We start from the raw sequence: 13,997 nt of genomic DNA on the forward strand, positions 1-13,997 counted from the left end.
TTACTCAATAATTATTAAATTCAGTAAATACATAATCAAATCAAAACTATAAAAATACATACATTTCTACAATGAATAATTAAACATCCGACTGTAACCACTTGGAGCCCGTATTTATATTTATATTTATTCTCAGCGCCGGCTCCCCCAACACCGGAGCTACGCTGGTCGCCAGCAGACCGGCCACCACCCGGATCCACTGTGTCTGCTCCCGGTACCGGCTCCCATACCATCGGAGCAACACTGGTGGTAGCGGACACCTGGAAACAAGACCACCGCCGCATCTACTCATCTACATCAGCCGGTAATATGCTTCTTTTTCTCCAACAGGAACATTGTTTCTAAGCTAAAACGGTTGTTACAACTGCTATTAAACCAAAAGGGAACTGTTGCATTGTTACCACCCAATTGGGAACTTTCTATAAAGTATCGCTGGCTACTAAAATATAAATACGGGCTCCAAGTGGTTACAGTCGGATGTTTAATTATTCATTGTATAAATGTATGTATTTTTATAGTTTTGATTTATTGTGAATTTAATAATTATTGAGTAAAATAATAACAAATTAAAAAGATCAACACAGTGCACTCTCTTTTATTCTTTTGTATTTTGTTATGTACAATAAAACTAAAATCTCAATTTCAAAAATTCATCAAGTATTCTTACATTGTTCAAAGATCATAAATGGAAACCTGAATCAAGTTGTCTTAAGGCCCATACACACTGGGCGACTTTGAGCTGAAAGTCGCCCAAAACACCCAGTTTGAGCAGCTTTCAGCTCAAAGCCGCCCAGTGTGTATGGCCCGGCGATGAGTGGTGAGCGCTGCTGCTTGCTCCCACAACATCGCTGGGAAAGCCGTTCATCTGCTGGTAATACCAGCAGATGAGCGGCTTTCAGGACGGCTTTGCATAGCTCTGCACTCGCTCAGTGTGTATGCACTGAGCGACTTTCCCCGCAGCGATGATTAGCATCATCGCTGTCCATACACGCTGGGCATAGTTGCTCAGTGTCTATGGACCTATTATTTATTATTTATTTATTAACAGTTTCTTATATAGCGCACACAAATTCCGCAGCGCTTTACAGAGCATAGTTATTAGCAAAAACACATAACAAATTACAGCACAAGACCATTTAGGACAAGTACATGGTTAATATGGGTAGTTGCATCAGGGGACAGGACACTGAAGCAATCATCAGGGTGGCAGTGGTTTATATATTCTAAGAAAGGCACATGAGGAGAGAGGGCCCTGCCCGTGAGAGCTTACATTCTAAAGGGGAGGGTTAGACAGACAGGGTGACACAGAAGGGAAAGAAGTGGGCATAAACAGGTTAGTATGTGAGATGGTCAGGTTTTATGCAGGAGGGTGGGAAGGGGTCAGCTTAGTCCTTGATATTTTAAGTCTAAAAAAGCGCTGTGTCATCCAAGAGTAGACAGCAGAGAGACAGTTGGAGATATGGGTGAGGATAGAGGGAGAGCGATTAGGAAAGGAGTGGTAGATTTCAGTGTTATCAGCATAGATGTGATAGTGGAAGTCGAGTGAGCACATAAGCTCACCCAGAGAGGACGTATAGAGAAAGAGAAGAAGAGGGCCAAGAATAAAATTTTGGGGGACACCTAAAATCAATGGAAGAGCAGGAGAGGTGAGGTCATTAGAGGTACAGCTTGGCATTTTCAAAACTGACAGTGCAAATACAAGCATTAACAGTGATAGTAAAAGTTGTTGGCAGATGTAAAAATGATATTATGGTTGAATTGCCAGATTAAGCAGCCAGAGGTAGTATGTTGTGAGAATAAATTAAACTCACTCAAAGCAGTCTTTGGTTTTCTCAGTTGTTGCTTCTGTCCTTCTGTTTCACGTCAGTGTAACGCCAGTATAACGCCACAGTTATATTTAAATTATGCCGCACTTTAAAAATGATGCACTTCAAAACTATTATGCACACAGCTAAACCATGCACACAGCCTAGTCGGCCACAGCCTATGTAATGACCATTAAATGCATCTGCACTCATTAATTGGACTTTCCCCACCCAATCCCAACCCCCCTACTACAATGAATGGTAATAAAAGGGGCTTACATAAACATCCATGCATTCCAAGATAGCATGTGTCATTAAGAGTTATAAGATATTCCTCCCTTCACATAGGCAACAGAGATCTGCTTTTTAACTTGCAAAATTAAGTTTGTCAAAAACACATTTCTAATATCTAAAGCAGTGTGCAGAATGATCAATTACCAAAGCATTTAAATACATCCAGCACCTGAGGTGTAATAATCTGCAGCCCAGCCAGACCAAGTATGTAGCAAGCTGGTTACCTATGACAATATCAATCAATCTAGGACAGAGGGTAGAATCATCTGCAGCCAAGCTGGTTACCTATGACAATATCAATCAATCTAGGACAGAGGGTAGAATCATCTGCAGCCAAGCTGGTTACCTATGACAATATCAATCAATCTAGGACAGAGGGTAGAATCATCTGCAGCCAAGCTGGTTACCTATGACAAAATCAATCTAGGACAGAGGGTAGAATCATCTGCAGCCAAGCTGGTTACCTATGACAATATCAATCAATCTAGGACAGAGGGTAGAATCAACTGCAGCCAAGCTGGTTACCTATGACAATATCAATCAATCTAGGACAGAGGGTAGAATCATCTGCAGCCAAGCTGGTTACCTATGACAATATCAATCAATCTAGGACAGAGGGTAGAATCATCTGCAGCCAAGCTGGTTACCTTGATGAAAAGAGATGAGAAGAGAAGTCAGTTCATTCAGGATAAGCTGAACGCCAGTATAACGCCACAGTTATATACAGTAGATGTCCAAGCAATTTACTCCACTATCCGCCACTCCAAAGACATTAAAGCAGTATTGAAAGTGAAAGCATATACTATCACCAGAAACAGGGCACAGCGATGGGGACAAAATTTGCCCTATAATATGCAAACATACTTATGGGAGAGTGGGAGGAGCTGGTCATCTATAATTCAATTTTTTTTACAGAATATTTCTCTGTACCATAGATATATTGATGATCTCATCTTTATCTGGAAAGGAATTCAGTGTAGAATTATTCATACAACATATCCATGAGAACAATTTCAAATTAAAATGTACATATAAACATTAAATTAAATGTGTAGACTTTCTAGATCTGGCACCACAAAAAAAAAACTAAAAATGGCAATATAAAAACAGCCACTTTATAAAATATTTTAGATACAAATAGTTGCCACTTTCAATAGTTGTGACTATCCGTTGTAGAAAAACAGCATTCCTTTAGTGCAGTTCTTGAGGATAAAGAAATATTGCTGCAATGCCGATGATTACTGGCAATAGTCCTATAAAATCAAGAACAGATTTTTAGAAAGAGGTTAAAAATTAGAAATATTGAAGAAGCTTTATACAGGGTATCATTAAGACCAAGAGATTAACTTTTGACAAAAAGGGAGCCGTCTGCTAGGAACACCTTAAAAAGTAGATCTATTATTGCGCAATACAACAAGAAAGACATAAAAATCAGAAGAAACCTAGAACACCATTGGGGTATTTTACAAAAAGACCCAGTTTTAGGCCCACATCTTCCAGTAAAACCGAAAAATTGTATTTAAATGATCAACTAAACTTAAAAAAAAAAACATTTTATTTTCTAGCAAATTAAGACGAGGGAAGGACAGGATCAAAGATACAAATACAGGTCCATTTCTAACCAAAAGTGAAGGTTGCTTCCCCTGTAACCGTTGTGACTGCTGTAAGTACTTAGAAAAGAAACCTTGTATTAGGCAATATAAAGGAAGAACCAAATACACTGTTTTGCATTTTGACCTGCAATACGGATTTTGTATTTATGTTGGAAAGACTAAGACAAGGCTCTACAAACCCGGGTCGCCAGGTCGCCACGGCGACCAGAATTTCCTGTCTGGTGACCAGATCCTGTGTGGTCTGCCGCTGTGTGTTAGAAGATGGGATGCTATACAGTGTCCCAGCTCCTACCTAAGGGAGTCACATCACCTCGGATATCAGTGTGACCCTCCTCGCAGTATATCCTCGAGATATGGACCCCATGCCCCCTCCCCCCTCTGCACATGGCATAGCGGAGACTGAATCCTCCCGAGGTTGCATTCTACTCTGTTATTAGCAGCCCTGGCTTCAGCCACCGTCCTGCAGCCCTGTTCTGTTCTTGCCGGTCGTTCCGGGCTGTTGGTGAGACAGCACCCTGCTAAATGTAAGAGCGGTGGCTCCCCTGCCCCTAGCTCTGTACACCTGGCAGTGAGCCAGGGCCTCAGTAATGGGAAGCCGTGGCTCTAGTCTGCCAAACATCCAACCACCCTCCTGCAGTGCTTTGGTCCTCCCCTGTCAACCCCCTCAGAGCAGCAGTTTTCTAGGGAACCTTGCACATTAATATAATTAATATTGGATGTGGTGGCCTGTCATTTTATGTATATGGGACAGGGTGTGTGGAGACTGTGATTCCCCACTAGATGGCGCTGCCACACTCAACAATTTCCACAATAAACTTTCAATAAAAAATTGCTTTTTATATATTCTTTTGTTTAATAAAAAACCATGGTATACATTTAAGAATGAATAATGCGCATTTTCACAAAAATATAATTACACTCAAATAGGACATACTAGACATACAACATATAACATATAAAGCTGTTTAGACACGGGCTGGCTATGAGGCTCACAACTGCATGTGAATACTTATTGAGACAATAGGCTTTTAAGCAAATATTTACCAGTCCACATGGAATGTCCCTCTCAGTGTATGGGTGATGATATGGAAACCAGATCCTATATCTGAGCCAGAGCTAGCTTTGGATCTCCACAATGGGTGTCCACTCCGTTTACTCAGAGGAGTATAGCTTTAGCTCCAGGCGCTGGTCCCATGGGTGATCAGTGTCCCAATCCCAGGTGGGATACTTGTAATCCAAAAGTAATCGTGGTGGCTGGTGACAATAGGGCTTAGGCAGGCTCCAGAACGCGTTTCTCCGCCTTCAATACAATCGGCGGCTTCCTCAGCTGAATGCCCTGTCCCTCCACTCGCCGGTTTATATAGTGTTACCTTTCGCGGACTTCCGCGACTTCCGCATTTCGCGGGTCAAGCCTCGTTTTCAGGTTCCTATATTGCGGCGGCCATTTTTGCATTAGACTTCTGCTTCAAAATTCTAAATTAAAATATTGGATGTTATCCTAAAATCCCCCAGTGTATCAGCCAGCGCTACTGAGTGAATTTTTTCACTCCCCCCCCCCCCCATTTTATGTATATAACTATAAATGTGGTGCGTCAGTCAAAAAATAAATTATTATGCAGAGAAGAGCTATATATGGTGCATTTCTACAATAAAGTCAGTAACTGGATAATGTCAATTAAATTTCAGTTGACATTATCCAGTTACTGACTTTATTCTAGAATTGCAGTATATATTTTTCTTCTGTGCAGCATACACACCTTGTCCAAGTTTTCAGTCATTTTTATTGGTACTCCCTCATCTTTACGGCCACCTCCCTGGGTCCACGCCACCATCTATTACCTTTAAGTAAAGTTGTGACAAGCGGAGTGCAGCTAGCCACCGAGCCTGAAGCGTGGCCAGCGGACGATGATGCTTCCGTAAGTCCCATAGCATAAGCAGTGGCCGCAAAGATGAGGAAGTACCCTTTTATTTTTTGAGGGCAATTTTATTTTGTCTGACTCATATACACTTTTGTCCTGGCTCCTAGATTTTTTTAAAAATGTGTCAAGCCCTGGACTAAGAGATGTGTAAATATCAGAATTTGAGACCACCTACAAAATATTAAAAATAACATTAAAATATATAGTCTCCCTAGATATACAGTATTACAGGGTTCCACATTTCGAACCCTAAAGATCAATCCTTCAACATTTTGGAACAAATTAGAGAACACCCGAGAGGTGGGAACACAGAATTAACTCTAGCAACAAGAGAATCCTTCTGAATCGTTACATTGGATACATTGATAGCAAAAGGTCTGAATGAAGGGATAGATATGGAATCATTCTAAAAGCTCTACCACTTTTATTATTTATTTATTTATTTATTTAGTATTTATTATAATACTGGGACCTACCTTGTTTAGTATATTCATTAATGATATTGAAAGTGACATAGTGAGTAAAATTGCAATATCTGCAGATGAGACAAAATTGAGTAAGGAAATTAACTCCGGAGAGGATGTGGAAACACTACAAAGTGAGTTAAATAAACTGGAAAGGTGGAACATCCGGTTTAACGTTAATTTTTTTTTTAAGTAATTCATTATGGGAACAAAAATTAACAAGCTACTTCAAGGCTAAATGGAGTTAATATAGGGAATTCTGCTGTAGAGAAGGACTTGGGTGGTCATCATAGATGAAAAATTGGGTAATAGTGCACACTGCTCAAGTGCATCAGCAAAAGCAAATCGGACGCTGGCATGAATTAAAAGGGGCATGGATTCAAGGAATGCCAATGTGATAATGCCCCTCTACAAGACATTGGTGTGACCACACTTGGAATATTGTGTTCAGTTCTGGGCACTGCACCTTAAAAAGGACATAAATGAATTGGAACAGGTACAGAGAAGGGCGACTAAGCTAGTAAAAGGTCTTGAATCACTAGAATACAAAGATAGGTTAACCAGGCTGAATATGTTTTCACTGGAGAAACGGAGGTTGAGAGGTGTTATGATTAGTATCAAATACAGGATTGAGAATCATATGGTTGAGAGATGATTGGTCACTAACAGGCCTATACTTAGAGCAAAAACTAGAAAGAGAAAGAATTGCGCGGTGGATGCACACCAAAAGGAGAAGATATTTTGGTACTTGTTTAGTTTCAAGGCGGCTGCGCGAGACGCTCTAGCTTGAATATTGGCAGCTTGCCAAACTACCAGACTGGCTTAAGCTGCGCTACTAGCGTAGCGGCTGTTTGAATTCTGGCAGCTTGCCAGCTGCCTAGCCGCCTTACATTATCTGGACTACTTGTTTAGTTTCAGGGCGGCAGCTACTTATTTAGTTCGCTGAGTTCTCTGTGGCAGGCCAGCACTGCTACCCCTAACCTCCTGTCAAGTGAGCGCCTCTCACACAGCGCTTGTGTGGCATCATGATGGCGCCGGTGGAGAGGCGCTCCATCTTAGTGTTATGTATGAGCTTTTTTCCTCATTGATCTTTACCTTAAACTAAAAAAAACAGTTAACAGTTCACACATGTTGTCATTACTGTCTCAGGTGTATGATTTTGCAGGTATGAATGTGTTCCTGAAACACCCCCACTATCCATGGCAACCCGAAGCGTGGCGAGCTCAGCGAGCCCCGCAAAGGGTGGCGATACGCGTACCACGACCTTTTCATACCCCCACTATCCACGTCGGCATGGAGTTGAGAATAGAAAGTGTGGCGAGCCCGAATCATGGCGAGCGCAGCGGACACCTGTGAAGCCCGCGAGGGGATGTGGATACCTGTGAAGGTATCCACGTCCGCTCTCCACGCTTCGGACTCGGTGGCTTGCTGCGCTCGCCACACTTTCTATTCTCAACTCCATGCCAACGTGGATAGTGGGGGTATGAAAAGGTCGTAGGACGCGTACCGCCGCCCCTCGTGGGGCTCGCTGTGCTCGCCATGCTTCGGGTTGGCGTGGATAGTGGGATTTACAAGGTCGAACGCTGATTTAGATGTACCCCTAGTCCCAACTAAATAGTCCTAGTGGTAGTCCCAGCGTCCAAGCAGTAGCCAATTTTGCATGTACTACTTAGATGCAATAGCGTCTAAACAGCAGATGCAAAATTGAGACGCATAGCCAGCACTAAGGTGCCAGCGAGTCACTACGCTGACAGGTCATTGTGTCGCTACAATGACCTGTCAGCGCACAGATGACAGTGTATCATTGCATTGTGAGACGCTCCTACTTATCACAAAGATGGAGCGCCTCTCCGCCGGCGCCCTCATGATCCACTCTCCACAGGAGAGAGGATATCATGCAGGCACAAGCGCTGTGTGAGAGGCGCTCACTAGGCTTCACAGGACTCGCGCTGCCGCCCTGAAACTAAACAACTAAGAAGCTGGCAAGATGCCAGAATTCAAACAGTCGCTATGCTGATAGCGCAGCTGAAGGCAGTTTGGCAAGCTGCCAATATTCAAGCTAGAGCGTCTCGCGCTACCGCCGCGAAACTAAAGAGGGAATCATCCCGAAATATTTAAAATTTAAACTTTTATTGATATCTAGAACTACAGTAGCGCAAGCAGGGGGGTTTCTGAGTACCTAGAAACCCCCCCCCCAGGAGACTATGGGCCCTTGGCTGAAAGCTGAGGATCTCCTCTTTCCATGGCTGGAAGAAGTTTAAAAATCAGCCCTTGGAAACCAGAGATATCTGACTTCAAAGCAGTGGTCCCCATCCAAGCCTGTTAATTGCTCTTCCCAGTCAGATATTTCAGCTTCTTTCTGACTTAGGGTATATTCCAAAAGCTGGGACTCTCCCCCTTTGATGGACACTAGTAGCTTGTCTCTACTGTTCCCAGAACCAGAGATATCAGCCTTCCAGCAGCTGGTTACTGCTCCAGCTCCACACACCTGGTATGTAGTTTTATATTCTCGTTGGCAGATTGCTCAGCCTCCTGAACTCTGATCCCCTAGTCCCAATACCATTTTGGTAGGTGGGATTCTCTAGTATTTAACACCTTAAAATCTAAGAAATCTATTTCCTGGAACTGGAGATATCTGCAGTCAAGCAAGCTGTCCGCCCACCAGAAAATTATGAATAATAAGCCCACTCCACTATACACCCCTCCTCTGCGTATTAAACATCCTCTACCACCCTGGAAGTTATGTATCAGGGCCCCTTCATTCAGCCCAATGCCCCCTTCTCCTACCCCATCTCCCACCATCTGTGCAGTAAAGGGGTAATTAGTGGAAATTACTGATCCAGGCCCTACATGCTGAGCGGTTGATATAATACCCCCTACCACCGACATCAAAGCTTCCGCTCATAGCAACCCCTACCGCTGGAGGATCGGTAGGGGCCCCAATACATTGCTATGCCCAGGGGTCTACACTGCTGTTGATGCCCCTGTATGTGTATATATATATATATATATATTAGAGATGAGCGGCGGGCACTTTTTCGGGTTTTGGTTTTGGATCTGGATCTCCCTTCGTGTTTTGGATCTGGATTGGTTTTGGCAAAACCACCCTTGCGGGTTTTGGTTTTGGATCTGGATTTTTTGGGGAAAATGCTAAAAATTGCTAAAATAGAGAAAGCGAGACTTCCGCTTCCGGCTGCTTGGGGATGGCTGCCTGAGACCGCAGCTCCGAACACATCCCACATACCGGACACTTAGAGGGCTGCCCTAAGCCCTCAAACACCGCTCCCTACCTCCTCACCACTGCGGGTCTCGGCGGAGCTCACCCCCATCCTCGCAGATCTTCTCCCGGCCTGGAACGCCGCAAGAGTGTAGCGGGTGACGTCATCGCCCGGCTCCGTCTGCGGCTTATGAATGCCGGACCACGCTACTGCAGTTACCTGCCCTACACCTGCCTCCCAGTGCTGCAGGACCCGCCGGAGTGCATCCCCACCATCAAAGGTACTCTCCCGGCTCAATACACTATCGGTGCATAACGGGTCACATCATTGCCCGGCTCAGTCCAGTCCCCTGCCCTACACCAGCCTCCCAGCCCCCGGGATCACATCAAAATACATCCCCGCTGCCACAGGCACCCTTCCAGTTCAGTACTTCACCGGAGCTTTAGGGGTGACGTCACCGCCCAGCTCCTTCTAGGTGCAAAGGACACCAGCACACGCTGCAGTGGATTCTGACCTCATAGCCTCCATCCAGTATATCATCCTGGGGAAACGGAAAGACACTAGGGATCGACTTAGGACCCCTACACAGCATACCTGATCATCACCTTCAAGCAAGAATAAAGGGGAAAAATAAATAAATAAATAAAAATCAAGAAAAATAATAAAAATTAAATAAAAAATAAATAAATAAAAAAAAAATCATAAACACCTCTGAGAGATTCCAGCCCCTGCCTGCCCATCATCTGACAGTGTCAAAGGCACCCAAGACGCCAAGCAGTCACCCTCCTCCAGCAACACAAGCTGTACACGGGAACGCCTTTAGCTCCTGGACGCGCAGTATACACACAGTGTACCACTCAGACTGTTTATTAGTGCCGCTCCTCACCCCGGACACTTGGGACTTACAGCACCTTCATCCTCCTCCTCCCCCCCCCCCCACAACCCCTGAGTACATTGAGATAGCCGGATTCTCCGTGTCAGCACCACTACACACACCCCCCGAGCGCTTACTATCCTTTATCCAGTGCCGTATATCCTCATAAGGTTCCAATGGAGAAATCCCTTTCTTCCAGTACACCACAGAAACAAACCCAGATGCGAAATGAAAAGCGAAGGGTAGAACAGACCATGTCGCCAGCAGATGATGAAACCTCCCCACTCTCCCAGGCATCAAAAAAGTCAGCGGCTGCCCAGGGGGGCTCCGACATCCCACAGCCACGGAGAGATCCTGATTCCCCTGTCACTTACAGGGACATTGTGGATGCCATAAAATCCACTATGGCCCCACTACTATCTAACGCAGTCAACGAAATATCACAACAGCTCCAATTGTTAACCACTAAAGTGACCACCAATGAAAAAAGAATAGGAGTCATTTCTCATGACCTCCATGTTGTCCAGAAGGACATCATTCGACTCCAGAAAGAAAATTACAACCTCTGGAACAAGATGGACGAGATGGAAAACCGTTCCAGAAGGAATAATGTGAGAGTGGTGGGCCTGCCTGAATCGGTTAAAGGCCCCGCTCTTACAGATTTTGTCACAAAAACACTACCAGATCTTCTGGGAATAACACCAGAATGCAAAGATCTGGTAGTTGAAAGAGTCCACCGTGTAGGCTACATCCCCAAGCACAATGATCCTAGACCGAGGGTAGTCCTGTTCCGATGTCTCAACTACCTGCACAAAGTGGCCATTTGGAAAGCATCGCGCAAAATCCAGACACTTATTTGGGAAGGTAAACGTCTACGTATATTTCAGGACTTTTCAGCAGAATTATCCAAACAAAGAAAGGCCTTCTCCCCTATTTGCACCCAGCTGGTCAACGACAAAATTAAATTTGCTCTGATGTATCCAGCCAAGCTAAGAATCTTTTCAGATGATACACACCACGATTTCTCGACCCCGGATGAAGCCAGAGAATTCCTGCGTGAAGGTCACTCCTCAACTTATGCAGACATTTCAGACCGTTAATTATTTTATTCTTTACATGGACATACTAAACTTACGGACTTTCCTCCATCAGCCGAAATTCACCACGCCACCATATATACATAGTTGTTATATCCCACTCTATTACTCTACACCCCCCCTACTCTTCTAGCTCCATACCCACACTCCCCATCTTCCTGGTACCTGGGAAAGTCTGCACCTGCTCATTATCTCCCTACCCCTTGGGTCAATAGTTTATCCATTTTTTTCTACGGCAACCTAGGGCGCTATATCCCCCTCAGCTAGGAGGGTAAGAGAAGTTCAACAAGGGATGCTGTTCGCCCTACCCCCATGCTACGTGTTTGTAATTACACCAAGAACCTATCTTTAAGGTTCAGTACTCAGTTTAATATTATCTACTACTGTTTGCGGAATGTCTATTGTTTGACTAGTTTAAACAGTGTGCGTGGATCGCACTATGCTTCCTTGTTTATATGTTGTTCCCCCTGTCCTGTGTCTATGTATCTCCCCACCCCCTTCTTCCCCTGTTGTGTTCCCAGGTCATTGGAATAAGAATACTACAACCCACTGCACCCGCCAGCTGGATGAACATCTCCCTTTACCACCCTGATACCCATGACTGAGATTAAAATAGGCACCTTCAATGTCGGAGGTTTCCATTCACCGGCTAAACGCCGTAAGGTACTGGTTTATCTACAAAAACAGGCACTAGACATCGTATGCCTACAGGAGACACACTTACTGCCCCCAGAAGTGTTAAAGCTTCAAATGATGAAATGGAGAATCTTAGCATCTGCCCCTTACAATTCCAAGTCCAGAGGTATTGTGATTTTGGCGTCTAGGTCCCTGCCTGTAGAGGTCACTTCGGTCACTCCAGATAATGAGGGGAGATACCTTATAGCTGAATTTAAAATAGCGGACAAACCATATGTAGTATGTTCAATATACGCCCCTAACTCCTACTCTAAACCCTTTTTTAAAAAAATGATCAGCCTTCTCACCCCGTATACTTCATTACCTCTAATATTATGTGGGGACTTCAACCTCACGGCACATCCTGTACTAGACAGGTCAAATACCCCAACCAAACCTAGACACTCCCCCAAAATAGGCATCCCTTTCCTACTAAAAAGCCTGCTGCTACAGGATGTGTGGAGAGACATGAATCCTACTCGAAGAGAGTATACATGTCTATCGGCGGCACACCACACCTTTTCACGCATAGATTTAATCTGTATCTCTACCAATCTCCTCCCCCAAATAAAAACTGCAAAGATACACCCCATAGTGATCTCTGATCATGCTCTGGTTCATGTAACTCTTCAGACCTTCAAGGAGCTATCGCCACATAGAACCTGGAGGTTTCCAGACAATCTAGTCACTTCACTTCCGTTCCGCGATCGCTTGGCCAGGACATGGGAAGAATTCCATGCTGACCATGAGGAATGCCTAGCGTCCAACCCATCCCTTTATTGGATGACGGCCAAGACAGTCATGAGAGGGTCAATTATGTCTTATGAGAAAATTCAGAAAAAACGTCTGTCCGAATCATATGTCCTGGCACAGCGATCGCTGGAGGAAACGTATGCTACCTACATACAAAACCCTACGCACATACATAAATCTAAGTGCCTGCAAGCTAAAACGATACTAGAAGACATCCTAAAGTCCCAATCAGATAAATCCCAATTTTTAGCCAATTACAAATACCACAAACTGGGAAATAAAACGGGAAAGCTCCTATCGACCATCTTAAACTCCACTCGCCCCCCAATGTTAGTAAATCATCTACGATTACCCTCTGGTGATCTCACTACCTCTAATGCCCAAATTACCCAGGTCATGTCTGACTTCTATAAAGATATATACTCTAATCAACAGGCCACTCCAACCTCCCCCAACCCTTCAGGGGACAACCCCACCCCCTCCCCCCCCTTCCAATCTGGACCTTTGGGAAAACCTGAACTTCCCACAACTGCCATCAGATCTTGCCCAAACACTAACAACCCCTATCACAGTATCTGAGGTACTAAAGGCAATAAAAACCCTGAAACCTGCAAAAGCCCCGGGCCCGGACGGTTTCTCTGGGGACTTTTACAAAATGTTCCCCGATAAACTGGCCCCTATCCTTACCTCAGTTTTCAATCATATCCTTATCAACAATTCTCTTCCCCCATATTTTAACTCAGCAATCATTAAATTGATCCCAAAAAAGGGCAGAGATTTGACGCTCCCAGGATCCTACCACCCAATCTCACTTTTAAATTGTGACTACAAATTACTCACGAAGATCCTATCTGAGAGACTAAACCCTATTCTCCCTCACATCATTCACAGGGATCAGACTGGATTTATAACAGGCCGCCATTCGGTCAGAAATGTTAGAAAAGTTCTAGCAGTCACACAACACTCAATCTCTCAAACCCATCCTAACCCCCCGAAACTGATATTGGCTATTGACGCCGAAAAGGCTTTTGACTTGGTCAAATGGCCACATCTTTTCCATACTATGTCGAAATTTGGTTTTCCCAGTCAATTCATATCTTTTATCCAAACTATATACACTTCCCCTACTTCCCAAGTCGCCTGCAATGGCTTTCTATCACCTCCATTTGATATCCAAAGAGGAACGAGACAGGGATGTCCCCTCACCCCACTCCTCTTTGCTCTATCCATTGAACCCCTCACTATCGCTTTAAGATCTTCCCAATCATATACAGGAATACATATA

Source organism: Crinia signifera, chromosome 9 (genome assembly GCF_055691185.1).
Source record: "Crinia signifera chromosome 9, ASM5569118v1, whole genome shotgun sequence".
In the NCBI taxonomy this organism is placed as follows: domain Eukaryota; kingdom Metazoa; phylum Chordata; class Amphibia; order Anura; family Myobatrachidae; genus Crinia; species Crinia signifera.